This window comes from Peromyscus leucopus, chromosome 8b (genome assembly GCF_004664715.2).
Source record: "Peromyscus leucopus breed LL Stock chromosome 8b, UCI_PerLeu_2.1, whole genome shotgun sequence".
NCBI lineage: Eukaryota > Metazoa > Chordata > Mammalia > Rodentia > Cricetidae > Peromyscus > Peromyscus leucopus.
Window position 1 is genome coordinate 44,110,555 of NC_051086.1, and position 26,736 is coordinate 44,137,290.

Below are 26,736 nucleotides of genomic sequence, written 5' to 3' on the forward strand. Positions count from 1 at the left end.
GCTGTAGGCAACTGCCGTTGTCGTGAGTTTTATTGTATCCTGCACCCTATTCTCCGAACTCTTCATATGTCCCGGACACCTTTCCAGTGTTCCGATGGGAGCGGAGCAAGATGCTAAAAACACTGTCTTTTCACAATGTAGTCACTCTAGTTGTGGTCAAAATCTGGCCTGATAAGGGCCAAGCTGCTGCTACAGTCTCGGGATCTGAATTTGGATTTGAAGGGTCCATCTACAGCACACCACGGTCAGAACGTCGTCCCGACAGCAGAACATTCTTAGTCTGAATTTCTGAGTTTTCTTTATTTTACATGTTTGTTTGTTTGAGGTAGGGTTTCATATAGCTCAGGCTGACCTTGAACTCGCCTTGGTCTTCCATCTCTCAAGCATGTGTTTATCATTTCTAGGGTTTTATTTGTTTAGGGAACACAGATATAGCTGAGATTTTGTCTCAAAAATCAGCCATATCTGTGTTCCCTACACTGGTTCCAAAACCCCCAGATTCAAACAATCCTCCTGCCTCAACTTACCAAGTAGCTGGTACTACAGACAGGCAACACTAAATCTTACTCTTAATCCGTGTCAGGGATGTATGGAACATTATGTTTGTATGTATGTTGGGGGTGTATGGAACATTGTGTATGCATGTGTGTTGGGGATGTACGGAACAGTATGTATGTATGTTGGGGAATATGGAACATTATGTTTGTATGTATGTTGGGGGTGTATGGAACATTGTGTATGCATGTGTGTTGGGGATGTACAGAACAGTATGTATGTATATATGTATGTATGTATGGGGTGTATGGAATCTTCTGTTGCTAACTGACCACATGAAGAGTCTAGCTTTGGAAATGGCAGTGGCATTTCAATGACAAAGATGGCTGGGCCAGTCTCTACCATCAGCTTACACCGGCCTCACTCAAGGCACTCTCCACAAACACAGTCACTGTGTTCTCCCATTGGCCCTGCGAGGTTGGACACATTATTATTTCCATATTACAGATAGGAAGTTGGGCACCGCAAATGTAAAGAAATCATCCGAGGTCACACAATAAGTCAGAGGCGGTGACTGAGTTTAGAATGGAGCCCTCCACTCTGCAGGTCGGCACACTCATCTCCATTCTTTACTGTCTCCAGGAGAAAAATGAGAAAAATATGTACAAGAGTCAACAAAACGAACCTGCGCCCCCTGCGGCTCAGAAGTAACCACATTTTGACCCGTTCCTTGACTGCCGAGTATGGGAGTGTGTGAGCTTCTGTGTGAGCTTCTGCTGTCCAGTTTATTTCATACCGACACCATCTCCTACTTAATTCCCTAATCTGCTGTATACCCTTTAAAATAGTTGCCTGGGTTCCTCTCGGTCCCTTTGTCTCTAGTCTCAGCCACTGTCAGGACGCCCTGGAGGGTGGAGCAGTCCGTCACTCCGTCACTTTCTGATGTTTGTCTTAGAGGATTTTCCCTCCTGTAGGAAAGCACCACAGGGACACGAGGCCCACCCTTCTCTCCCACTGGAGCTGGCTAGACAAACAAGAGCTTAGAAGCTGCTTTTGTGTGCAGCATTGACCCTTCCCTCGGCCCCCGGTGTCCCTGAAAGCGGGAGGAAAGGCCGGCCCCTCTGTCTTCATTGTATACCTTCTTAACTTTGCGCCGGCTCCTGCTCAACTACACATGGCCTCGTTAATCACTCCAGAAACCAGGATAGCTGACCTGTCTCACCCGCTTCCAGCCTGAAGGCGCAAAGATAAGAGTAGCTGAGGCGTCGGCCACAATCCTGTCGCAGACCCCAGAGGAAGAGCAGCGCCTTCCATGACAGCCGCTCTGCGTGGGAGGGCAGTTATCCACGAGGCTGAGGCTGCACCCCGCAGCAAGAGCATCCACCTCCCGAGAAGAGAGTGCCCCTCAAACAATAAGGACTTCCTCCGACACCCTTGCAGAACCAGAAGTAAAACCATGATCAGCGAGACCTCGGCTTTGACTGTATCCCAAGATGGACTTGAGGCCCCGAGACCACTTTGTTCTCCCTGGCTGTTGGTACGGATGTCTGCTGTTTTCAGGGTTACGTGTCTCATTAGAGGATGGTGCCTGAGCATAGCCCACTGGGGCTAGCCGGAGCTGGGGCTTCTGCCTTAAAACTCCATTCGTAACCACGTAACTCCCCCAGACCTAAAGTCCCCTTAAGAAAGCTGCCCTTCTCAGAGACTGGGGTGAGCTACGGCAGGGAGTTCTCCGTCTGAGCATCAAGTTCAGAAGGCTCGAAGCGGAGCGGCCTCCAGACCCTGGCTGCTGCTGCTTGCTCCGCTTCCCCAGCCGGGTGGTACACACAGACGTGAGCCCACAGACACAGCCGCCCTCCAGAGGTGAGAAAGTCAGGGTGTCATGACCCCCTTCAAAGGTCCCACTGCTGCCAAAATCCATCAGCTGTCTCTGCTGCAGAAAAACCAGGGAACTGGGGTAAGTGGAGGAGACCATTTTATTTTATTCCAGGATCTGAGGGAAATGGAAAGGGCCAGGCATTTTGTGGACACTTTTTTCCTCCAAGCATTTCTTTGACACTGTGTTGGGTTGTACCTGATTCTAGCATCTTTGGAAGACAGGTTCTCTGGGCGTCGTGGCACTGGCCTCTAATCCCAGCACTTGGGAGCCAGATGCAGAAGGTCTGCCTCTGCTACAGGGTGAGTTCGAGGACAGCCTGGGAAAAATGAGCTTGAGGACAGCCTACACTAAACGAGACCCTGTCTCAAACACCCAAAAAAGGAGAAGAAAAGTTATGCTTTCCAAGTTAGACCTCAGCAAAGAAGGCAAGTCTAGCAGAAGGGATATGGGAGCAACTGTATTGGGGGGGGAGGGCATCTAGGCTATACACACACCTAGCTCATTAAAGGGGAGTCATTCTCCTAACTCCTTAAAATCCCCTCAAGTGAATCACATTTCTTGAAGCTACAGCTTTTATTACACTTAGTTATTTGTTCATTTATTATTTATTTATTTATTTAAGGTATGTACATTTGCATGGGAGGGGAGGGGCCTGTGCCGCTGGGTCAGAGGACAATTTGAGAAAGTCAGCTCTCTCCCTTCTCCATGTGGGTACCCAGGATCAAACTCAGAACATCAGGGGGCAGCAAGTGCCTTTACTGCCGAGCTTTGTCACAGGCCAGTTTTTTCGATAGTTTTTTTTTTTTTTTTTTTTTTTTTTTTTTTTTGGTTTTTCGAGCTTTTTGTTATTTGCATTTTGAGTATTTCAGTCATAAGACATTTTCCTGTCCTTATGATTGACAGGTCTTTTTTGATCAACACTTAAGAGAGGGGGACGACTAATACTATGTCTTCACAATATTATGATCTTTGGGGGCAGTTTAGGGTGTCATACCTCCACTCGGGACCAGAGATATGACTCAGATTCCATTCTTTTGATAAAAAAAAAAATCATGTAACAATAAATTTAAAAGAATTTTAAAAAAATAACAAATCCAGCAGCATGTCCTAAAAAGACATGATATGCTCACCAAATAATTACGTTTGTGGCCATAGATTAGTGTCAGCTATAGTTGGAGAGTTCAAAGAAAGTTGCTTCCTCTTGTAGTGGGCAGCGGTAACTGCAGAGACTCCTAACCTGCCAACTTGCTCAGCATAAGTGGGTGTTGGATGCCTAGCTATAAGGAAGTCTTTCCAATCTAAGATGGTGTGATGGTTTGAATGAAAATGGTCCCCAGAGGCTCATAGGGAGAGGCACTATTTGAAAGGATTAGGACACACGGCCTTGTTGGAGGAAGTGTGTCACTGGGGGCAGGCTTTGAGGTTTCAGATGCTCAAGCCAGGCCTGGTGTCACTCTCTCTTCCTGCTGCCTGCAGATCCAGATGTAGAACTCTCAGCTCCTTCTCCAGCACCACGTCTGCCTGTGTGCTGCCATTGTGCCATGCCAGTAATGAACTAAACCTCTGAACTGTATTAATTAGCCATCCCTAATTAAATGTTTTCCTTTATAAGAATTGCCATGGTCATGATGTCTCATCACAGCAGTACAAACCCTAAGACAGATGGTTAGGCCAACAAGGGCCAGGGTCCTATACATTCCTCCATCCTGTAAACCTCTGTGTACACACCTGTTTGCCCAGGCCCTGAATGCCAGCCATTCCTGAGCTTTGACTCCATTTCAACATTCCTCTTCATATCAACTATGAATTAATCATATTGGGAGGTCAAGCTCCCACCAATGGAGTGAGACACAGTCACCACCCTGCATTAGGGTAAAAACCAACTGAACTTCCTGCCCTGGCCAGACCACCTAACAGCAGAGAAACACCGGACACTTGTATTTGCATCCGCTACGTCACACCACTACATACTGGAGTCCTTTGGTGTTGCAGCCTCGGGCGTGAATCTTTCAGGAGACACCTCCTGGCCAAATCCGAGCTGACACAGCACTCTGGGGCTGGTGAGGACCTAGTGTTCTGCCCACTGACACATTCGAGCCTGAAGGCAGGCAAGGGCTATCGGCAGCATGAGACAAGAGTGAGCGGTGGAAAAGGGTGACCTGTGTGCCCCCATCCAGGCCACAGTTTGCAGTGACCCTGTAAGAAGGCAGTTGGGAGCACCCTTTAGAGAGTAAATATAGAAATGGCCAGGCCAGATATAAAAATAGAATGCTGACCCACAATCCATGCCTAGCAACAGCCCTGAGGCGGCCCCTTGCTGCCAAACCCAGCTGGGAAGCCAGCTTTGTGGCAGTCAGGAGGGGTAGGGAGTCTAGTGGACAATCCTGGAATCTTCCAGGCTTCTGCAAATCTCAGACGTAGAGCTGACTCTGTGCTACCACAAGCTTTGGACCCTTCATACATTTCCATTCTTCTGCTTACTGCCACCCCACAAGGGCCACACTGAAGCCAGAGAGCACGGATGACATCCCACCATCCCCAGATGTGCTACTTGATCAAGTTACATGCTGAGCTAAACACAAAAGAAGGCCATCTACAGGGAGGTGACCGACAGAAGGAACCCCAGAGGTGTTGCTGGACTTTCTTTGAACTGCCAGTTTCCAAATAATGACACAGAGATTGCTCATTAATTATGAAAGCTTGGCCTTAGCTTAGGCTTGTTCTCAGCTAGCTCTTATAACTCAAATTAACCCATTTATATTAATCTATGTTCTGCCACGTGGCCCACTACCTCTCCCCCAAACTATACATCCAACTTACTCCTTGCTGATGAATCTTGCCTCTGTTCTTCCCAGAGTTCCTATCTGTGCTCAGAAGTCCCACCTATCCTCTCCTGCCTAGCTATTGGCCATTCAGCTCTTTATTAAACCAATCAGAAGGTGCCTTGGCAGAGACACATCTTCACAGTGTACAGAAAGATTTATCCCACAATGGATGCCACAGTAGGAAGACAGAGCATAAGGTCAGGGACAGCAGGCCTCAGATGGCATGCAGAAACCACACATAATGTCCCACCTAGGGTCCTATAGAGGAGGTCCCTACCTACATGGCCTCATCTCTCTGGGCTTTGTCCTTTTCCCACACATCACCCAGGTATGGTGATATTTTATTTGTACTGAAATGTGATTTTATTTGTATGTTAATAAATAAAGTTGCCTGGAGATCAGAGCTAAAGTGAGTCATTTATCAGAAGTCCAGCAGTGGTGGCACATGCCCTTAATCTGATCACATGGCAGGCAGAGTCTCTGTGTGTTCAAGGACACAGCCAGCATGGTGACACGAGCCTTTAATCCCAGTACCAACCATAGAGATCTGGAGGTCTGTATAGACAGGAAGTCATGTGGTTGGGTTTAGAGCCAATGAGAAGGCAGAACAGAAAGGCAATAAAAAGACAGGTCACACAGGAAAAAGGTCTTTCTCTCAGGGGAAGCAATAGCAGCAAGTGGTAAGAAAAGGTAGTCTTGGCTATTTGCTAGTGCTCTGATCTCTTGGGCTTTTAACTCTGTATTTGGCTCTGTGTTTCTTGTTTAATAAGACCGTTTAGAATTCCATCTACATTTGGCGCCCAACGTGGTTACAGGCCCCAGGCCTGGCCAGAGCTACCGGTTCGGCGACCGTTTAGAATTTCGTCTACACCCAGGAATGCCCTCCCTATTCTAGGTCACTCACATACTTGCTGAGTTCTTTGCACAGCTCCAGGGACTTGGACCTAACAGGGGCACCAAGAGAATGAAGACAAACACCTAGAAAAGCTGGATCAGGTGGACGGGGCGCTCTGAAGCTCAGTGTGTTTACTATGCAGTTAAACAGAGAGGCAGGGTTGCTGTGTGCAGCAGAAAAGGAAGCTGGGGAGTTGTTGCATGCACGTAAACAGAGCAGCAGAGTTATCATATATAGCCAAACAAGGAGGCAGGTTTAGCTCATCTCAGTTAGGAGCAGCTATCGGGGAGCATCACGGAAGAGAAAGCTATAGCAGATATTTTCTGCACACTGTCAACATCTGCACACAGAAGGTTTTGCCATCCCCCTTCCCAGGGGGAAGACTTTGCCATTTTCCCACGGATCTGAGGCTAAGGTTCTTGACACAGCTGTGCTCATATCACTACACACATGCACCCAGGACGTCACTCACTCAAGGCTTCCTGCAGATACTCAGAACTGAGCTGCTTGTTGTAGATTAAGACTGTTCTCTTCCTGTCTCTGCAAGGTTTTCTGGGTGCTTGGCTTTACTGGGGCTGCATATATAAGTCTGCACTTCCTCTCGGCCCAAAATTCTGCTAGGTACAGAGGCATGAGCCTGTAACCACAGCCATTGAGAAGGCAGAGAATGCTTCAGCCTGGAGTCTAGGAGACCCTGCTGCAATCTGAGTGTTTGGGGGACTGATCTGACTGGAGGGACAGAGAATGAAGAAATGAGACACACATACAGAAAAGCTGGGATTGGTTGGCTGTGCACTTGGATAGAGACACGCCAGCATCAGGGAAACTCAGCATGATTATTATGTACAGCCCAATGAGGTGGTGGGTCAGCTAATCTCAGCAGGGGATCTCTGTAGGAGAACCATCTCAGGCTATAGTCTGGGGAATCATGAAGTTGGCTTGACCTAACTGCCTTGCATCCTATGTTTTGCAGGTTAGAGTCTGTAGCTCCTGGGGTGCTGTGTGTCTTTCAGTTCCTGAGAAACTGAGGCACTCCCTCAGTCAGTGAAGCATTCAGGCTGCTTTGTGTTTCTCTGTGTGTTCCCTTAGAAATCAATGAAGCATATAGAAATGTGTAAGGATGTTAATCTTAGACATTAATCTTGTGTACCCTGCATAGCTTGTAGCTGTCGTTGTATCCTGGCAACCACAATTGTATTTGATCCTGGAAATCACCACTGTATTCTATTTCCGATAAGTCTGATTGCTTGCAATAAAATTGTCACAGCCTCCGTCTTGCTGTGGCCCCTCCAACCTGGGCCTGGTTTTAATTTCTCCACTGGCCATATCAGGCAACTGGGCCTGGTAAGTAAATGCAGGCGCCTACAATGTCATCAAGGAGGAAAAAGCTGTAGTTAGTACTTCCTGCATATACAGTCAACATCCATACTAGAGCCAGGAGGAAAGCCTTGCCAGTCCCAGGGGCTTTGGGCTCCTTGATGTGGCTGTGCTCATGTTGTGACTATTATGAATATTCATTCATACAGGGGTACACTCGCTCCTACAAGACCCCATTTCAAAAAATATATATTCATGCCCAAGTATGCCCTGGAATGTTGTCTGTGCATCCTCAGTATTCACTGATGTGTGAAACAGATGCACAAAATAATAAGTAAAAATGTAACAAAAAAAAATTATAAACCCAAGGAATAACTCTTGAGGACGGACACACACACACACACACACACACACACACACACACACACAGTTCAGAGTCATCCTTACCTGCCTCCAATCAGTCAATCAATAAACAATAAGCACGACAGGTCCCTCCCTAGTCACCCTGACTTCTTCTCATTCACCTGCACTTCCATAGTGATGAGTTGGATCCAGAAGGTCATCACTAGAACAGATGTCACGCTGCTAAGATTTTCACTTCCTGTAAGCATGGGCGCTCACTTACCAGGCCCAGGTTACCTGATGTGGCTGGTCAAGGAATTAGAAGCAGGCACAGGTTGGAGGGGCCACAGCAAGACTAAGGCTTAGACAAGTTTATTGCAAAGGCAATCAGACTTTTTATAGCTTTATCAGAAACAGAATATGGTGGCCATTGCCAAGATCAAATACAATTGTAGTTGCCAGGAGACAACGACATTTGCAAGCTCTGCAGGGTACACAGATCAATGTCTAAGAGACAGAGAGAGAGAGGGAGAAACAGGAAGTGAGGCCAGAACATAAAACCTCAAAGCCCAAAGGACATACTTCTTCCAGCAAGGAACTACCTCCTAACAGTTCTAAAATCTCCCCAAGCAGCGCCACCAACTGGGACCAAGTGTCCAAACACCTGAGCCTGTAGGAGACATTTCTCATTCAAACCACATGTGGGGATGGGTGTCTTATATCAGGCTTAAAATACACTGACCTCTTCAAGTGGGAACTCACATGCTGTCAGGTCTGAAAATGACAAATCACCATCTCTGAATATTGCCCCTCCCCTGCTCTCTGTTATCTTCCTCAGAGAAGCTATTTAGATTTAGATTTTTTTCACTCTATATTCATTATCTCAACGCTTTCTCAAACTTTCTCTCTCCTTTGTAAATTTTTCAGTGCACTCTTTGTGTTAGTGATCTATCCCACCCAGTTTCTTCCCGTCTGGGAATAGAACCCAGGGTGCCATGCACGCTACACAAACGCTCTACCAGCTGAGCTACCTCCTCAGTCCCCTTAATATCTTTTCTTTTAAATGTTACTGTGAATAAATCTTGTCTGAGACCTTATATATGAGAAAGATAGCCGATATGATGTGAGGCTGGTATCTCATTCAGAGGGAATTCATCTCCACCTCTGCCAGCCTCCTGTCAGTACCAGAGAGGTGGAGTGAATCATATCCAAGAGCCATATTTTATTTTACTTATTTTTCAAAAACTATTTATTTATTTTTATTTTATGTGCATTGGTGTTTTGCCTGCATATATGTCTGCATGAGGATGTTGGATCCATCAGAACTAAAGTTACAGACGATTGTGAGCTGCCATGTGGGTGCTGGGACTTGAAATGTCCTCTGGAAGAGCAGCCAGTGCTGTCAACTACTGAGTGACCTCTCCAGCCCCAGAAGTCACTTTTTACCTTCTTTTGATGAGAAAGAGAGCACTTGAGCATACCACAGTCTCTTCTTCCTCGTTCTTCAGATGTGATACACTGTCCTAGAATTGATGTGTATAATCCTTTTTACAATAAACTTTATTATTTTGAACAAAATTGCAGATAAATAAAAACATCATACACCAAAATTAATCAGAATCAACATCTACAGAACTCAATGAACAATTAGAATTGGCGTTCAGAATAGATCAGAGAAGCTTCACATTAAATTTTATACTTTCAATATCAGTATATTTTATGCACTCATCCACTACTTTTTTTTTTGAGACAGAGTCTTGATATGTAGCCTAGGCTAGCCTTGAGCTTGCAGCTCCCTGCCTTAGCCTCCCCAGATCTAGGATTATAGTCCTGCACCACAACAGAGTCATCATTCACATTTCTAAAAACAGATACATATTTCAGTACCAAGTATATTTACAGGTTGACTATCTCTAATCTGGAAATCCAAAATGCTTCAAAGCCCAGAACTTTTTGACCAGTGACATAATACCTAGATCAGCTGGAAAATTCTACACCTTGACCTCACAGGACAGGTGGACATCAGATGCAAGAACACTAAGAACACTAATATCATAATGATTATCTTCAGACTGGGCACAAGATATATAGGAAATATAAGTGAATTCTGTCTTTGAATTTGAGTCCCATTTCAAGGATATGTAATTACACGTATGCCGATGTACTGGTTAGTTTTATGTCATCTTGACACAAGCTCGAGTCACCTCAGGCTTCAACTAAGAAACTGTCTCCATAAGATCAGGCTGTAGGCAAGCCTTTAGGACAATTTCTTAATTAATGATTGATGGGGGAAGGCCTGATCTGTTGTGGGTGGGGTTGTCCCTGGGCTGGTGGTCCTGGGTTCTCTAAGAAAGCAGGCTGAGTAAGCCATGAAAGCAGGCCAGTAAGCAGCACCCCTCCATGGCCTCTGCATCAGCTCCTGCCCCCAGGTTCACAGCTTTTGGTGATGAACTATTACATGGAACTGTGAGTGAAATAAACCTTTTCCTTCCCAAGTTGATTTGAGTCATGGTGTTTCATCACAGCAATAGTGACCCTAACTAAGACAGCCCGCATTCCGAAAGTTGTTTTTTTTTTTTTTTTTTTTAATCTGACAGTTCTGGCCCCAAGCATTTCAGATAAAAGATACTCAATTTGAGCTTCATGTTTATAATTTCGATGCAACATGCTTTTATTTTCTTAATCAATCTTGGGGTGGGGGTGGGGAAGGAGATTTAAAACAAAGCTATTATAAAAAACCATCCAGGTCTAATGGTTGTAACCGGACTTGCGGGGGTAAGGATTGGGCACAGAATTTGAAGATATGACCATTGAGGAGGTCATCGCGAGACCAAGAACCGTTTGGAGTCAGGAGCTGAGAAAACGAAGTTCAAGACAAACAAGGAGAGATCTACATCAGCATTGATAGCTCACGCAGGCCTAGGTAACCTGATGGGGGGATGGGCGGAGCCCGAGGGGCGAGGCAGGCCTTTGGCATTGGAGGCTGAGTCTGCGGACCGTCCCCAAGGTCCCACCTCGATGCTGCGGCTGCGGCTGCAGCGCCTCCTGTCGGTCATCTGGAGTCATCGCTTTCTCGAGCATTCGGGTGTTCGGTCTCAAGGAAGAGAAAAAGAAGTACTGCCTTCCATGGCGTGAGAAGAACGGTCTAATCCGGCACTGATCTAATTTCTTCTTTAAAACTTCACTGTACTTTATTCGGCCGTAGCTGGCGAAGGAAAAAAGCAAAAGGCCACCCTGACCCCGACGTGACTTGAACACGCAACCTTCTGATCTGGAGTCAGACGCGCTACCATTGCGCCACGAGGTCACAGCGAGCTAGGGACTCTGCATCGCTAAAGGCCTCGCTCCACCGGCTCGCTCCCGGGCTCTGCTCAGAGGTTCAGGGTAGAGCGCTGTGGCTCGCGGATGCAGGGGAGGAGCTCGGAATCCCGCCGCGCCAGCCCGAACCGCCGCGCGGGGACCCTCGTTCGGCGACACACATTGGGCTCTTCCTCCTCAGTCTCTCGCGGTGACGCGCGGGACACACAGTGTTGAGGGGACATCGCGGCCGAGGAGGGACGGAGGGATGGATGCTCGGGAGCCGGGGGCCGCTCGGGGACCGTGAGGCCGGGGGACCCGACTGACAGCGTCTGGGAGGCCGTGGGCCCCGCCTTGTAAGATGGCGGCCGCCTAGGCGGAGGGCCGGGGCGGCCGGGCGGGGGTGACGGGACCCGGCGGGCACCGGGCCCAGGGCGGCCGGTCCGGGATGACGGAGACTAAAGCGGGCACCGGGCCCAGGGCGGCAGGTCCGGGGTGGCGGGGACCAGGAGGGCACCGATGGGAACCAGGCGGGCACCGATGGGGACCTGGCGGGCACCGGGCCCAGGGCGGCAGGTCCGGGTTGCGGGGACCAGGCGGGCACCGATGGGGACCAGACGGGCACCGGGCAGGCGGCACCGGATGCGGGACCAGGGCAGGCCAGGTCCGGGATACACCAAGCGGCAGACCACTGCAGGTCGGGACGAAACTAAGCGGGCACCGGGCCCAGGGCGGCAGGTCCGGGATGGCGGGGACCAGGCGGGCACCGATGGGAACCAGGCGGGCACCGATGGGGACCAGGGCGGCCGGTCCGGGATAACGGAGATCAAGCGGGCACCAGGCACCGGGCCCAGGGCTTCAGGTCCGAGTGGCGGGGACCAGGCGGGCACCGATGGGGACCAGACGGGCACCGGGCCCAGGGCGGCAGGTCCGGGATGACGGAGACCAGGCGGGCACCGGGTGCCAGCGTTGGTTCTTAGTCCGCTGTCCCCTAGTAAGAAACGCGGGGGCGCGAGAGGGCTACGCCCAAGCGAACGGCTTGATAAACCAGCAGGAAAGGCGCGGCAGCTTTATTAACTGTACAAATAAGCATTTCTTGGAGGAAAGAGCAATCGCGGAATAGTGGGCACACGGAAACGCTAGTGTTTCCCGGTGCTGTTTCTTCGTCCGGATGGTGGCCCCGTGCGTGTACCAGTGCAGAGATCGCACACAGAAAGTATCCGAATTTTCACGAAGGGCAAATACCTAGCCAGCACCATTACCACGTGTACTTTAAAAATGCATATGTGTGAACGCGCATGGTTTTTGGGTATTTTGAAAGCCTTGATAAATACATACTCATAAACTGAGGTACTCTTACCCTCGTAAAATCTACTAAAATGATCTTTTGGATCTATTGAATGTTTCGTAAAACCTTAAAATGTTGCTTACACAAAACAACATTTACAAGACCCTAGGATAAAAACTTCATCAAACTCTGAAATTTAACATTAGGTACAGATACATAGATTTTAATGATGATTTCCTTCCTAAATAAACTGGCTCATTTAGGTGGCTCACAACCATCTGTAACTTCAGTGCTAGGGGATCTGATGCCCTCTTCTGGTCTCTGTGGGTTGCGATAGATATCCTTCCCCCCCCCCCTCCTCCCTGGAACATTCTTTTGTTTGTTTTTAAGACGGAATATTTTTTTTAAAGCCCATCAGTGAAATGGATGGCTTGGGTCTATGACAAACCATGTTTAAAGCATAATTCAGTAACTGTATGAACACACACATTGCCACATTACAACTTAACTGATCAGACCACAACCTTCTATGTTGGAACAGAATAAACTTCCCTGTAAAGGCAGCACCTTTGTGAGTTTAATTTGGTATTCTTCTCCTTCTTCCTCATCCTCTCCTTCAACAGAATCCACACCGACTTCCTCATAATCCTTTTCTAGGGCAGCCATGTCCTCACAGGCCTCAGAAATTCCCCCTCCTCCATGCCCTCACCCACATACCAAAGCACAAAGGCAAGCTTGGCATGCATCAGATCAAACTTGTGACCTAGGTGAGCCCAGGCCTCAGCAATGGCTGTGGTGTTGCTCAGCATGCACACAGCTCTCTAGACCTTGGCCAGGTCTCCACCAGGTACCACAGTGGGAGGCTGGTAATTAATGCCAACCTTGAAGCCAGTAGGGCACCAGTCCACAAACTGGATGGTACGTTTGGTTTTGTTGGTGGCAATGGCAGCATTGATATCTTTGGGAAACACATCACCATGATACAGCAAGCAGCAAGCTATGTATTTACCATGGCGAGGGTCACATTTTACCAACTAGTTGGCTGGCTCCAAGCAGGTACTGGTGATCTCTGTCTGCTACAGAAAGCTGCTCATGATAGACTTTCTCAGCTGAGATGACAGGGGCATATGTGGCCATCTGGATGCAAGGGTAGGGCACAGGTTGGTCTAAAATTCTGTCAGATCAACATTTAGGGCTTCATCAAATCTGAGGGAAGCAATGATGGAAGACACAATTTGACTTATCAACCTATTTAGGTTAGTGTAGTTTGGGTGCTCAATATCAAGGTTTCTACAACAGATGTCATAAATGGTCTCATTGTCTACCATGAAGGCACAATCAGAGTCCTCCAAAGTGGTGTGGGTCTCGAGGATAGAATTGTAGGGTTCAACCACAGTGGTGGAAACCTGGCAGGAGGGGGTCAGGGGTGAGCTGAGTAGATGGAGAACTCCAGCTTGAACTTCTTTCCGTAGTCAACAGAGAGCAGCTCCATCAGCAGGGAGGTGAACCCAGAGCCAGTCGTGACCGCCCCCTCCCCCCACAACCCCTACACATCTCCTATCTCCCACCCCCCACTCCCCACCCCGGCAAAGCTGTGGAAAACCAAGAAGCCCCAAAGACCTGTGCAGTGGTCAGTTTGTGAATTCAGTCCAAGACAAGGCCGATGGTCTCCTTGCCAATGGTGTAGTGACCATGATGAGCATAGTTACCTGTGATGAGCTGCTCAGGGTGGAAGAGGTGGCAGTAGGTGGCAGTGTAAACTTCATCAGTAACTGTGGGATCCAGGTCTATGAACACTGCCCGGGGCACATGCTCGCCAGTGCCTGTCTCTGAAGGTGTGATATGAGTCATCACCTCCCCCAATGGTCTTGTCACTCAGCATCTGGCTGTGAGACTGGATGCCATATTCCAGGTAGTAGAGTTCCCAGCAGGCATTGCCGATCTGGACATCAGCCTGGCCAACATGGATGGAGTTGCACTCACTCATGGCTGCTGCTTCAGGCTGCCAGGCGGATGGCAGAGGCAAGGAGGAGGAGTTGCTTCTTACAGCTCAACTCTTAGGCAGTGATGTAAGAGAACCTGCATTTGTTTGTTTTTCGAGACAGGGTTTCTCTATGTAGCCCTGGCTGTCCTGGAACTCACTCTGTTGACCAGGCTGTCCTCGAACTCACAGAGATCTGCCTGCCTCTGCCCCCACCCCAACAACGCACCCCCTACCCCGATTGCTGGAAGTAAGGTGTGTGCCACCATGCATAGCTCACCTTACTTTGTAGTTCAAGAGATAGTAAGTAAAAAATAATTATCAGGGTCTCTGGAGTGGAGAGAGGTGTGCCTTTCATCTAGTCTCAGTCTTCCAAGAGACCGATTGGGTTAGAGTGTCCTTTTTTCCTTCCTGTCTCCCAAACCTCCACAGCCTTGGCCATGCCAGAGTGTAGGCACAGGAGATCCCAGACACTGGCTTGGATCCCCAACTCTGCTGCGCTTCCTCTTCTGTGACTGGAGTTTAAAACAATTGCAAACGTTGTCGCTCCCAGGAACAGTCCCTGCCATGAGCACCTCTAAAGTTATTTCTTTTACCTTAGTTAAAAGGAGTTTCTTGCCTAAGAAGCTTTTTGAAAAAATGCATAATAAACAAACAAACAAACCTGGGCCTGGAGAGATGTCTCAGTAGTTAAGAGCACTTGCTGCTCTTTTCAGAGAACTGGGTTCGGTTCCCAGCACCCATATTTGGGGGCTGACAACAGTTCCAGGGGATCTTGCTCCCCCTCCTGGTGTCCTTGGGTATTGCATGCACATGGTCCACTCGGGCACACACACCATAAATTAAAATTGACAACACCTCAAGAATTCGTCGGCTAGATTCAGAGAAGAAGCTTTCTTATCTGAAGGGCTTTGTGTTTTGTTTTGGATCATCAGGTTAAAAGTGCGGGTGGGAAGCCGGGCAGTGGTGGCGCACGCCTTTAATCCCAGCACTCGGGAGGCAGAGCCAGGAGGATCTCTGTGAGTTCGAGGCCAGCCTGGGCTACCAAGTGAGTTCCAGGAAAGGCGCAAAGCTACACAAAGTGCGGGTGGGAGAGGCTGTTTTCTTTGTATCCAATGTTCAAGGCCATGTGTTTTTCTGGAGATTTATCTCCATACTCTTGGGATAGGACTGTCTATGCTAAATGAATAGGGAGGAACTGAGAGCAGTTAGGGAAGCAAAGAGGTATTTTGACGGAAAAGTGGGGATCCGAACTAACTAGAAGGGAGGAGCATTATGAGCCTGTGGGTGACAACATTGATGGAGTTCCTGTCACCTGCTGTGATTCTGGGAAGGTGTGAGGAATGTTGGGGTGTGCAGAGGGCCTGGGGAAATCTGCAGATGTGGGAGTACTCTGGGGACCCAGCAGCCTTGGGTCCTTAAGCGGCCCAGGTGGAAAGGAGTCCAGGGAAGAGACAGGTGAATGGCCTGGCTCACGCCCATCGTGACTCCCCAGCTTTAGAAGTGTGGCCTCGAGACCCGGGGCACCCACTGAACTTCCCAGGTCCTTATGTCTCAAGATTTGACCAGGGGCACACAGAAGAAGAGTAAAAATGGAGGTTTTTAAGAAAGGAAAAGCAGGGCTGGAGAGGTGGCTCAGCAGTTGCAAATGCCCAGTATCCATGCCCAGCAGCTCACAACTGCCTCTAAGGCCAGCCAGCTCCGGGGGATCTGACACCTTTGGCCTCTATGGGAACATACACAGAGGGGGGGGAGGGGGGGGGGGGGGGGGGGGGGGGGGGGGGGGGGGGATGATGGTTTAGGGAACTGATACTCTTGTGTACAAGACAAACTGGTCCTGGGATCACAGGGTAACAAATGTTTTAAATGCTCTGTCACATTAATTTTTCTCTACAGATTATGTACTAATGAAGCAGTTAAAGGGCTGAAGAGATGGATCAGTTGGTTAGGACCAGGGTTTAATTCCCAGCACCCACATGGCAGCTCACAACCAGCTGTAACTCGAGTTCCGGGGGATTGGACATGCTCTTCTTGCTCCACAAGCGCAGGCACACTTGTGGAGCACAGCACTGAACCACTGAGCAACATCCCAGTGTGGCTGAGTGTCACAAAACGGGTGTGTGGGTTCACGCAGCTCCGTGGAAAGAAGACTCAGAGGCATCTTAAGAAGGAATCTAGCCTTTCATGGCTGCAGGGGGTCCAGCCTCAAAGTACTGAAGCCCTATCCCTTCACCTAGGGCATTTTTATTTACTCTATTTACAGTTTAGCCAGTTAATTTCTGTACCTTCAAAGCAACCTAAAAGGAACTCCCAGAGACCAAATGCCAAGTACAAATTACTTGATTTATCAGGTACCATGGTTTTTCAGGTTTCCTGAACCAAGTTCTGCATAGGCCTTTGATCCTTGGGGGACTCTTTGGTCCTTGACTCTCAGACAAAATTCACATAGGGCAACAAGAGAAACAAGAGGTAAGAGAAACAAAAAATGTGGTTAAACAAAAGAAGGATTAGGGCTAGGTGCTACTCTCTGGGACCAGGCCAGGAGCTCAGCAGGAATGCACTACACCCCGGTCTGGTCTCTCCACTTACTGCAGGCTGCATTTCCCTACATCTGCCGGGCTTTAGAGTGTTCTAGAAGAGCAATGCACATGAGACCAAATGGGCAGAGAGCACACACAGAAGTGGGGCATGCCTGGCTCCATCTCAGCCAGCTGATGGGAGCTCATAGGAGGAACCCAGTGTCCCGTGGGAGAGGCTCAGCTGCTCCTGGATAATGACAGCTGGGAAGATTGACAGCCAGAGCCTGTGCATTAACATTCCTCGTAAGTAGAGAGCAAGTTCTTTTCTGGAGGAAGATCTGAGGGGCACATCTGGACGGCCTCAGCATGCATGTACTGAATGGTCCATCCTCAGGTTTTCCCCTCTGGGTTTCGTCCATCCCTCTGTTCCATGTCACTGTTCCAGTGACAACCTCAATCATGAGTTGAAGCCAGGGCTTCATGCTGAGTCCTGTCCTCTCCCACCTGAGTCCTAACCTCAGTTCATAACAAGGGAAAATCCAAACCGCACAGGCTAACTATTCTGCCTTTCCCCTCAGCCCTGCCTGCTTTGCAAGCGTTTGTGACCTGGGATTTGGTTTTTCCGACGATGTTGGTCAGTTTAGACCCACATAAATCTAAGTGACTGGTTTTGAAAGGTTCATATTCTTGTTCATAATGTCTTTTTCAGGACTATGTGTCGAAGGCTTAGTCCCGGATCTGTGGCACTACCGAGAAATGGTGAAATCTTTAGGACCTGGGGTCAACGGGAGGAAGTTAGGTTATTGGGGATGTGTCTATGAAAGGGTATTAAGGTCCTGACCACATTCTGTCTCTCTGCTTTCTTGTCACCAGGAGGGGAACAGGGACCACATCGTGTGCCCCCACCATGATGTGCCCAGAACAACAGGGCCAACTGATGATAACTGAAACCCATGGATCCAAATAAACTTTTCCTCTTAACTTATGACAACTGTTTTGTAACAGTAACACAAAACAGAATACGAACAGAATACGTGCTGCTAGAAGATTGCCATGCATGTTCAGAGACATCTGAAGGGACTGGAGCATCACAGGGCACAGGGGTGTCTGGAGGGAAAGTTCTCTTTCTCGGTAACAGCTGGAGGTGCAGCTAGCAGGTTCTAGCTGTTCCCAAGTAACACGGAACTCTCCCAACTTATCTTTACTCTGTGTAATAATTTTGGCAAAACCTGGTTTTGGAGATGTGTTCAGACTAGAGATCTGAGCTCTGCACTTTTCGAAGCCTACAGGCCATACTTCCATAAAATGCAGCTGACCATGAGTGTAGGCTACATGCAGGAGGCCTCCATGAAAGATAGAACTCCAGAATCCATCAACAGACAGAATCCGATGCTGTCTTTTTCAAAGCCTGACATCTATCTTCCAACCTGAGAAAGGGAGAGCCTTGTCCCTGTTATCCGCACTTAACTGTCGGCCCACAGTGTCTGCATCAGTAGAGAAAAGTAAGGTCTACTGTGAGAAGAAGAACTTTACCAAAAAAGAGGGAGCCAGAGAAGCTGTGTCGGGACAGGCTGCTGGCCTGTTCCTATGTGACCCTGGACAGGTCACCCAAATTTCCGTGGCAAACATTTTAATTTTTATGACTTCCTGGGGATATATAAACAAATGTCTGTTCACCCCAAACAGGACCCCCGACAACAGATCAAAGGATCAGATCCACCACTGAGAGCCTGGGGGATGGGTTCCCAGCAGAAACACATCCAGTTTATGGCTGCTACACCACCACAGTTTTCCTTCCCAGCAACTGCCAACCATCTGTATACCACAGGGGTGGGGGAGTGCAGCGTGAGCCTCGTCAGCCTCATCAGCCTCCTCCCTCCTCCCATGGGGAAAGTGGAGGGTCCCATGGGTGGGATCTCAGCTCCTTTGCTTCAGGCTGAGAAAGCTCACATCTACCAGGAAACAGTCACAACACAACTCTAAAGTTATTTGCGACGTTAAAAGATGCTGTAATGATTATGGAAATGTGTGGAGATGAGTCCCAGGTAGAACAATTTTTGGCTTTCAAATATTTAGGACTTCAAAGGCACAAAGCTGACCAGGGCTAGAGGGGCGAGGCATGGCATTTCCCTAATCTGAGTTCTCTACAAGCTTGAGTTGAATAGTGACCAAATTTGCTGTGTCTACAGCAAAGTTATGTAGACCAGACTTCCTGCTTCAGCTTCCATTAGATTAACAACATTTTAGGACTTGTGACTCTTGAATCTTTCTTTCCTTCTTTGGAAGAGGGAACAGGCTAGCCTAACTCAATATGTAACTGAGGATCACCCTGAACTTCTGATTTCTCTTCCACTTACCTGGTCCTGGGAAGCAGGCTTGCACCTGGTCCTGGGAAGCAGGCTTGCACCTGGTCCTGGGAAGCAGGCTTGCACCTGGTCCTGGGAAGCAGGCTTGCATCATTATGAAGCAGGTTTATGCATGTTGGGAATAGAACTCAGGGCTACTTGCATGCCAGGCCCCACTCATGAGTTTTTAATGGAGTTTTGTTTTTTTTGGGTTTTTTAGTTTTGTTTTTTGTTTTTTGTTTTTTTTTTTAAACAAGGTTTATCTGTGTAGCCCTGGTTGTCCTGGAACTCATTCTATAGACCAGGCTGGCCTCGGGTGAACCTACTATGATTTAGCTAAAGGGACATAGTGTCCAACTGCCCTCTGAAGTCACATCTCTATACCCACAGTGCAGTATCAGACCTTATCAGAGAAATTCTTGCAGTGGATACTTGTTAATGCAAAACTCACAACTAACCAAAGTGCAGAGAGTTAAGTGGCCGTGGAGCACTCAGCCACACACGGGACATCTATATCACCCTCTCCAAGGCTCGGGGACCGTCATGGAAGAGGAGACTGAAAGACTGTAAGAGCCACAGATTGAGGAAACAGTATCTTGTGGACAGGACCGCTGCAGCCATGAACACAGCAGCTGGGGTGGCACAAGATCGAGCCAGGTGGCATTCTAGCGTGGAGAGGGACGTCCCACGAGCCCCCACCTCTAACTGGGGTACTAGTGACAGCTGATGGTTTCTAGGAGAGGGAAGAGTCAGTTTCTTTACGGGTGTGGCTCCTGGTCAACCAGTGGATGGCCCTGAACAAGAGGGTATGGACAGCACAAACTGGACTCCATGAATTATTGAAAAAAGAAAAAAAGAAAGTTGGGAAGGGTGGAGTTAGGAGGAGGCATGGGGTGGTGAATATGACCAGAACTCACTGATGCAGGAGGCCAGGGAGGCCTGGTACAGGACATCAGTACTACAGGAACAGAGCGGACAGACCTCCCTCAGCACCTCCCTCGGCAGACAGTGACTTAGGCTGACAACCCCAGAGCCCCAGAGGGTGTTAGCCCCCGTTATGGGCTTCCAGACATACGGGACTGGAGACTCGGGAAGGGGTCTGTTGCCTGCAAAGCAAGTCAGAAGTCTGACCTTGTTGCCTCTCCATCATCCCTCATAGCCTGAGCCGGGCTGAAGGTGAGGCTGAAACGTAACTGAGTGTCAGGTCCAAAGGAAACTGCAGGTCCCCAGACTCTAAAAGGCGGTCCAAACATCCAAAATGAGCTCAGCCTGGGCCATAGGAGGGTAACTGGAGGTTAGATAAAAGCCAGCATTCCTCAGGAACTTGGGAAATGGGTTTCCCGCTATCAAAAGGAGTCATTTCCCTCACTCTGGCAGAAGGAACATATACTTGAGGCGCCTCTCAGCACATCAAAGCCCGTGCTGGCCTCCAGGCCCGCTCGGTATCACAAGCACCTGTTACACACTTCAAAGTCCATACTAGCATCCTTCCCCTTCTCTCCTCCTCTCCTACCCTAAACTCCCCCCAGCTCCTGGGCTTCCCTCCCCCATTCTCCTTATAACCCTGCTGTTCTCACCATGTCCTCTCTCTCAATGCTCCGCTCCTGCTTTTCTCCATATGTATTCTCCAGCCCCTGCTACTCACCCCTCTCTTACAGACAGCCCAGGCCAGGTCCATTCTGTCGGACCATGTTCAGTCTACTTCTTTCTTTCTCTGCTCTGGACTCTTCCAGATGCCTCTGGCTGTTCTCTCTCATTTCTACAATAAATACCTTCCCCTTAACCATACCACGGAGTGGTCATGTCATCAATTTATACACTGAGCACTCATAACAAAGTAATTAAGGGTTTCCTCTTTGAGAGACAGAGCTGTCTTCACTTGCTAGCCCAAGGCTGTAAACATGGAGCACATTGTTTCCTTTAGTCAAATGGAAGAGAGTACCAGTGACTCGGACAGCTAGTAAGCTCGGTGGCCCACTGGCCTGAGAGGTCTGAAAACCTTGATTGTCTGCAAAACCCCTCCTCCCACACCCCTCCCCTCATAGGACCCAGAGTTGAGCTCCCTGGGGAAGGGAGACTGATTTTGTTCCAGTCACATCTGTTAAATTTCCTCCGCTGGATGCATCCCTGTCCATCATGTGTCATGTCCATCATGACACAACAGACAGGCAAACCTGATTTGGGACTTGAGAATAAAACCATTTCCTTTCTTCACCCCTTGTAGGCTATAAACGAACTGTTGGGACCCAAGATGGCGGAGTAAGAAGTCCAGCAGCCCTAATTCTGCTCAGGCTATTGGTAGTCAAGACCAGCAGAGGGCCTGGAAGAGCTGAGGCAGACTGGGGTGGGGGTGAGGGGTTGAGGGGGTGTCTATCTATCAGTGGGCACTCGGCAGGCTGTAAGCACCGTTAAAATCCCTGCTCACATCAGTGGTGAGTTAAGTTTATATTGTGAGCGCTCCTGCTGATGCTCATTTCCCTGTCAATAAGCAGCGAGTTGTGGATAGGGCCTTTGTCTCCCCGATCAGCAAGCGTTTGACTCTCCCTGGCTGTAATGGCTGCCTTAAGTAAGCCAAACAGGCCGGCAGGCTACCCTTATGCTAGCACCAGCCATCTGGACACCCCAGGGACACCTTGAGAAAACGACAGAAAATGAGAAAACCACAGCTGATTGCCCCTGCTCCCAAAGGCACAGCCCAGTCCTCGCTGTCTGAAACAGCTCTTCGCAGTATTTCCTCATCGGGAGCCCAAGAGATTTCTAAAGAGCCCTGCAACTGTTTCTACCTTGACCAGAAGGAGGGTTCTTCCCTTGGAGGTCCAGCAGAGGGGCTGCGGAGACTAGCCTAAGAGCCAGGATGTGATTGGCCCTAACATCCTCCCTAGGCTATTTAAGCAAGTTCATTCAGGGAGTTGCTGGGGAGACACCCAGCTTCCCTAAAGGACCCCAGAGAGGCTTCTCCCAGAGATCTTCACTTGCCTTCTGTAGTGAGAGCCGAGATGGCAACACAAAGAAGCAAAAGAGACAGCAGAGGGCAGTGGCGGCGGCAGAGGATGGCAGAGCATGGTAGAGAGCTGAGCAGTCACCAGGCCAAGACGGAAAAGCAACAAAGCAACCTTGAGAGTGGAAGAGGCTGCTGAACCGGAGGGAGGCCAGGGCAGGAGGAAGGGTCCTGCAGGACCAGAGTGGGTGGGGCTGGCTAAGGGAGGGTAAAGGAGCCGAGTGTGGGAGCCCAAGTCCGTAATCCTGGAACTTGGGAGGCGGAGACTCGGGAGTTCAAGTTCATCCTCAGTGACAAAGCAAGTTCGAGGCCAGCCTGGGCTGTGCAAGTTCCAGCCTCAAAAAATAAAATAAAATAAATGAAAAGCATAAAAGGTTTTAAAGATCCGGAGGACAGAAACTGCAGGCCCCGGTTAACAAAAGTGTTCCAAAGAGCTGTCAGGTCTTAGAGACCCAGGGTCTGAGCGCTGTTAGTTCTGGCCAAGGGCGTAGGTTCCAGGCACCTGAGGCCTGAACCAGACTTTAACACTAGAGGGCGCCATGCTCTGCGGCTTCGCGTGTCCACTGCCTGCCGCTTAGACACCCAGAGAACAGAGACATCCTGAGGACTTTCTTCTAGACCTCCGTGGCCTATGCTTTCTATGTGGGTGGAGCAAAAGAGCCCTCGGCCCGCTGAGTGACAGCAGGAGTCACAGACTCCTTTCCCAACTGCATAGCCTGGTCATGTGACCCCGCACAGGTTCTTTCTGCCCCCGGTTCTTGAGGCCTGGAGAGATCATGGAAACACATGCTGTGTTGCTGTTCACCTCCATTCATGACATGCACCAGAGTGTTCACAGAGACTTCATTCAGAGCATCCATCAACTTGACACACACCTACTTGCATCTGGGAAGAGGGAATCTCCGCTGAGGAACTGCCTCCGTCAGAGGGGCCTGTAGACAAGTCTGTGGGGCATTTTCCTGATTGATGACTGATTGGGGGGGGGTCAAGCCCACTACGGCAGGTGCCATCCCTGAGCTGGGGGGGAGGGGATCTGGGCTGTATAAGAAGCCTGGAAGCAAGCCAGCAAGCAGTGCTTCTCATGGTCTCGGCTTCAATTCCCTCCTTCAGGTTGCTGGCCCTACTTGAGTTCCTGCCCTGTGTGAAGGAGACCCCCAAACAGTGGGGGCTTCCTCCTGGACCCTGGATTAGGCACAAACCCCACCCAAACACCTGTTTTCACCGAGAGCTCCTTTATTAAGTGGGGAGGAAAAGGTAAAGCGGCTGCTTTCTGACTCAGGCAGGAAAAAGAGCAGCAAGTCACCTTGCAGGTGTCATTTTTAAGAGGAGAAGAAGGAGAGGACCGTGTTAGGATGGGCTAGGACATGGTGGTAAAGGAGATAGGGGGCCAGAGAGAAGGGGAAGGGGACAGGGAAATGAGGAAGAGGTATTTGTCCCTGAGGGACAACGGACTGCCTCTGGATAGACAGACAGACGTGGCACATAGGCAAATGGCGACCTATACAGGTAAAGGGGGAACCACATGTTAGGATGAGGTTTAATTTGAATTGGGCCTGTTAAGTAGGTGAGCCAAAGGGGGCTTTTGATAGCTGGACCTTGGTGGTCAGCCTCAGGAGGAGGGAGTGGCCAAACAAGGGAATAGACCTTGGTGGCTCGCTTTAGGAACGTCATCTAACGGTTTTTAGCAAGGCAGAGGGAGTTGGGGAGAAGGGCAAGGCCTGCCAGAGCCACCTGTTCTGTGGGCTGGCGTCCCTGCACGGTGTGACCAGGACGAGTTTGTCAAACGCTTTCCTCCCTAAGGTGCTCTTGGTCACATCTTTCTCACAGCAATAGAAGGCAAACTAGGCCACCGCAGGCTTGCACCAGCCGGAGCACGGACTGCGTGTGATCTTTTCTAAAGGATGGGAGACAGCTAGGCAAAGACACACGCAGGGGCCTTGTGCTAATGAAGGAAGCTCTCCCTCACAGAGAATATGGTGTATAGTTTTTCAGACATCGGGTTCTAGGGGAGGCAAAACCTCCTCAGAGTGGGAGAGACAGAACAGGTCACTGTGGGGATAGGAGCCTTGTCCACATGAGAGAAGCCCCCGAATGATAGGGATATGGGTAGAGCCACGTGGAGAAAACTCTGCTTGCAGGATGTGCGAGGCAAGATCACTGTCAGGACTGTAGGAGAAGAGTAGCCAGACTGGCTGCTCCCCAGGGGCGAGCCGTCCCGGGGACCATGGCCACACACACACACACACACACACACACACACACACACACACACACACATAGAGGAGAAAGTGTAGGAAGAGTTTATACATCCAGTGCCCCGTGTAGATGCAGCAAGACCTCCAGTCAGTGCTCAGGGGGGCTCTGCCTTCTCCCCACAGAATCCCTCATAGGTTCCCTGGCTGACCCCATGGGTAGAGGCACAGGTCATGAAGCTCCCTCCGGGGCCCATCTGCGGAGCCTCTGCTCTCACTTGGACTGGAAGGCATGCAGATATTTGTCCGAGTTGGCCCCAGAAATGTCCAGCATCTCCCCCTCCTAAGGCCTCTCTTTGAGTCCAGGATAGTCCAGGACCACATGACTCTCTAATGCCACTCTCCTTTCTAGTCCCCCGGGGCCAATAGGCCTGGACTTTGGGGACTCACACTGTGGAGCAAGGTCACTGCACAATGATGCTTGTCTGCCCTGCCGAGGGAGTTTCCGGGGGCCTGCTGTTTGGTAGTCAAACAGGGCTCAGCTTGGACCATTTCCTACCTCCTTTGGATCGCCTCAAAAATACAGAAGGGGTGCAGGTCAGAGGCCCCTGGCAGGAGACCCCACTATGTCCTCCACGTGTCCTAGCGCACTGTAATGACAGCCTGGGAAACAAAGGTCCCCTAGGACTGGAATTACTGACAGTTGTGAGCTGCCATGTGGCGCTGGGAATGGAGCCCAAGGCCTCTGCCAAGGGCAGCCAGTGCTCTGAACTGCTGAGCCATCTCTCCTGCCCCAACTTTTCTCTTCAAGCTGGAGGTGGGCGCCACCCTTCTCTCTCTCTCTCTCTCTCTCTCTCTCTCTCTCTCTCTCTCTCTCTCTCTGCTAAACACTCACTCCAGCTCTAAGCCACACTCAATTTCCTAATTCCTTGTGGGGTTGGGGGGTGGTACAGCCTCCCTGGAAGCCTTACCCTCTTCATGTCCACCTTAGAAATCCTGGATCAAAACACAGAATACACCGTCTCTGGATTTGCTCACTATGGGCAGATTGTCCAGGAGAGAGCTGTTTAATGTTTTTTTTTTTTTCTCTTAACTGAAGCTGGAGGAGTGGACACCCTGTGAATGTGTCCCCATCACGGTGTCTGTCCTTTCTCAGGGCTGGGTCTTCACTTCAGTGTCATGTCTCCCTGTGTTCAAATGACCGCCCCCTGAACCCCCCACTCTGAGCCCGAGAGCAGCACAGCCTGGGGCAGAGCTCTGTCGACCATGTCCCTTTGAGCTCATCTTGCTCTGTGGTGCTGGGAGTCTGGGAAGCTGCGCTGTCTCTGTCCTGCTAAGGAAGAACAGGACACCATGGGACAAGAGATGGAGAGAGCCCCAGAGGCTGATCAGTATCCTGCTACCCACCAAACTAAGTCTCGTCTTTTTAGGTGACGGTGTGAATGGATCTGTCCCTTGGATGTCCTCTCCTGCTCTCACCACAGGGGTGCAAACCAACCAGGTATGGGGTGGTGCCACAAGATCCCCAAAGGCAAACTGACCCCAAATCTCTGTCTTACATGGGAAAAACATTTCCTCAAATATAAGAAAGAAACTTCTTTTAAAACACCACCCCCGGCTGGGCCACCAACCAGCATAGCAGCAGGGGATTGAGTTCAGGCAGTTAAAAGAAAAGCCAAAGACAAAAAGTTGAAAAACAAAAAAACAAAAAAAAAAAAAAAAAAAAAAAAAAAAAACTGAGAGAGCAGTAAAAGAACTTGCCAGGCAAGTGTGAAGACCTGAGTTAGAATTCCCAGAATCCACAAAAGAAGCTAGACTCTGTAGTCCCAGCATCCTACGGGGTAGGGGGGTTGGAGACAGGAGAATCCTCAGGGGCTTGTGGTCATCAAAAAAGCCAAGGCCCTCAAATGAGTATAAAACCTCAGGTGTCAGGGCTGGAGAGATGGCTCAGTGGTTAAGAGCACTGGCTGTTCTTCCAGAGGACCTGGGTTTGATTCCCAGCACCTACATGGCAGCTCACAACCGTCTGTAACTCCAGTTCCAGCGGATCTAGCAACTCCCCACACTCCCAACACAGCCATACATGCAGGCAAAATGCCAATCCTCAGGTGCCCTCCTCTGAATGCCACACCTTGGAGTGTCATGGCACACACATGCCCTTATTCAAACTCACGCATGCACTCGGGCACATGCACATTCGCATACACACAACATCTTTATAATTAGCAGAAAATCGCCAGCCCCCACACCTGTCCAGCCACCGAAGAAAGGGCCCATTGCATGCCCTGATCTGGGCCAGCCTAGATCTCTCTTAACAATGCTGTCCCTCTTCTCCTGCACCCCCTTTCCTTTTGAACTGAAAG

General features: G+C 49.6%; 1 non-coding gene and 1 pseudogene across 1 annotated transcript; both read right to left on the reverse strand.

The window, feature by feature from the left end:
• Positions 1 to 10,988: 10,988 nt before the first annotated feature.
• Positions 10,989 to 11,060, reverse strand: Trnaw-cca. The gene has a single exon. It is a non-coding gene; the product is annotated as a tRNA-Trp (tRNA).
• Positions 11,061 to 11,124: 64 nt separating this feature from the next.
• LOC114683271 lies at positions 11,125 to 14,406 on the reverse strand (annotated as a pseudogene).
• Between the last annotated feature and the right edge of the window lie 12,330 nt (positions 14,407 to 26,736).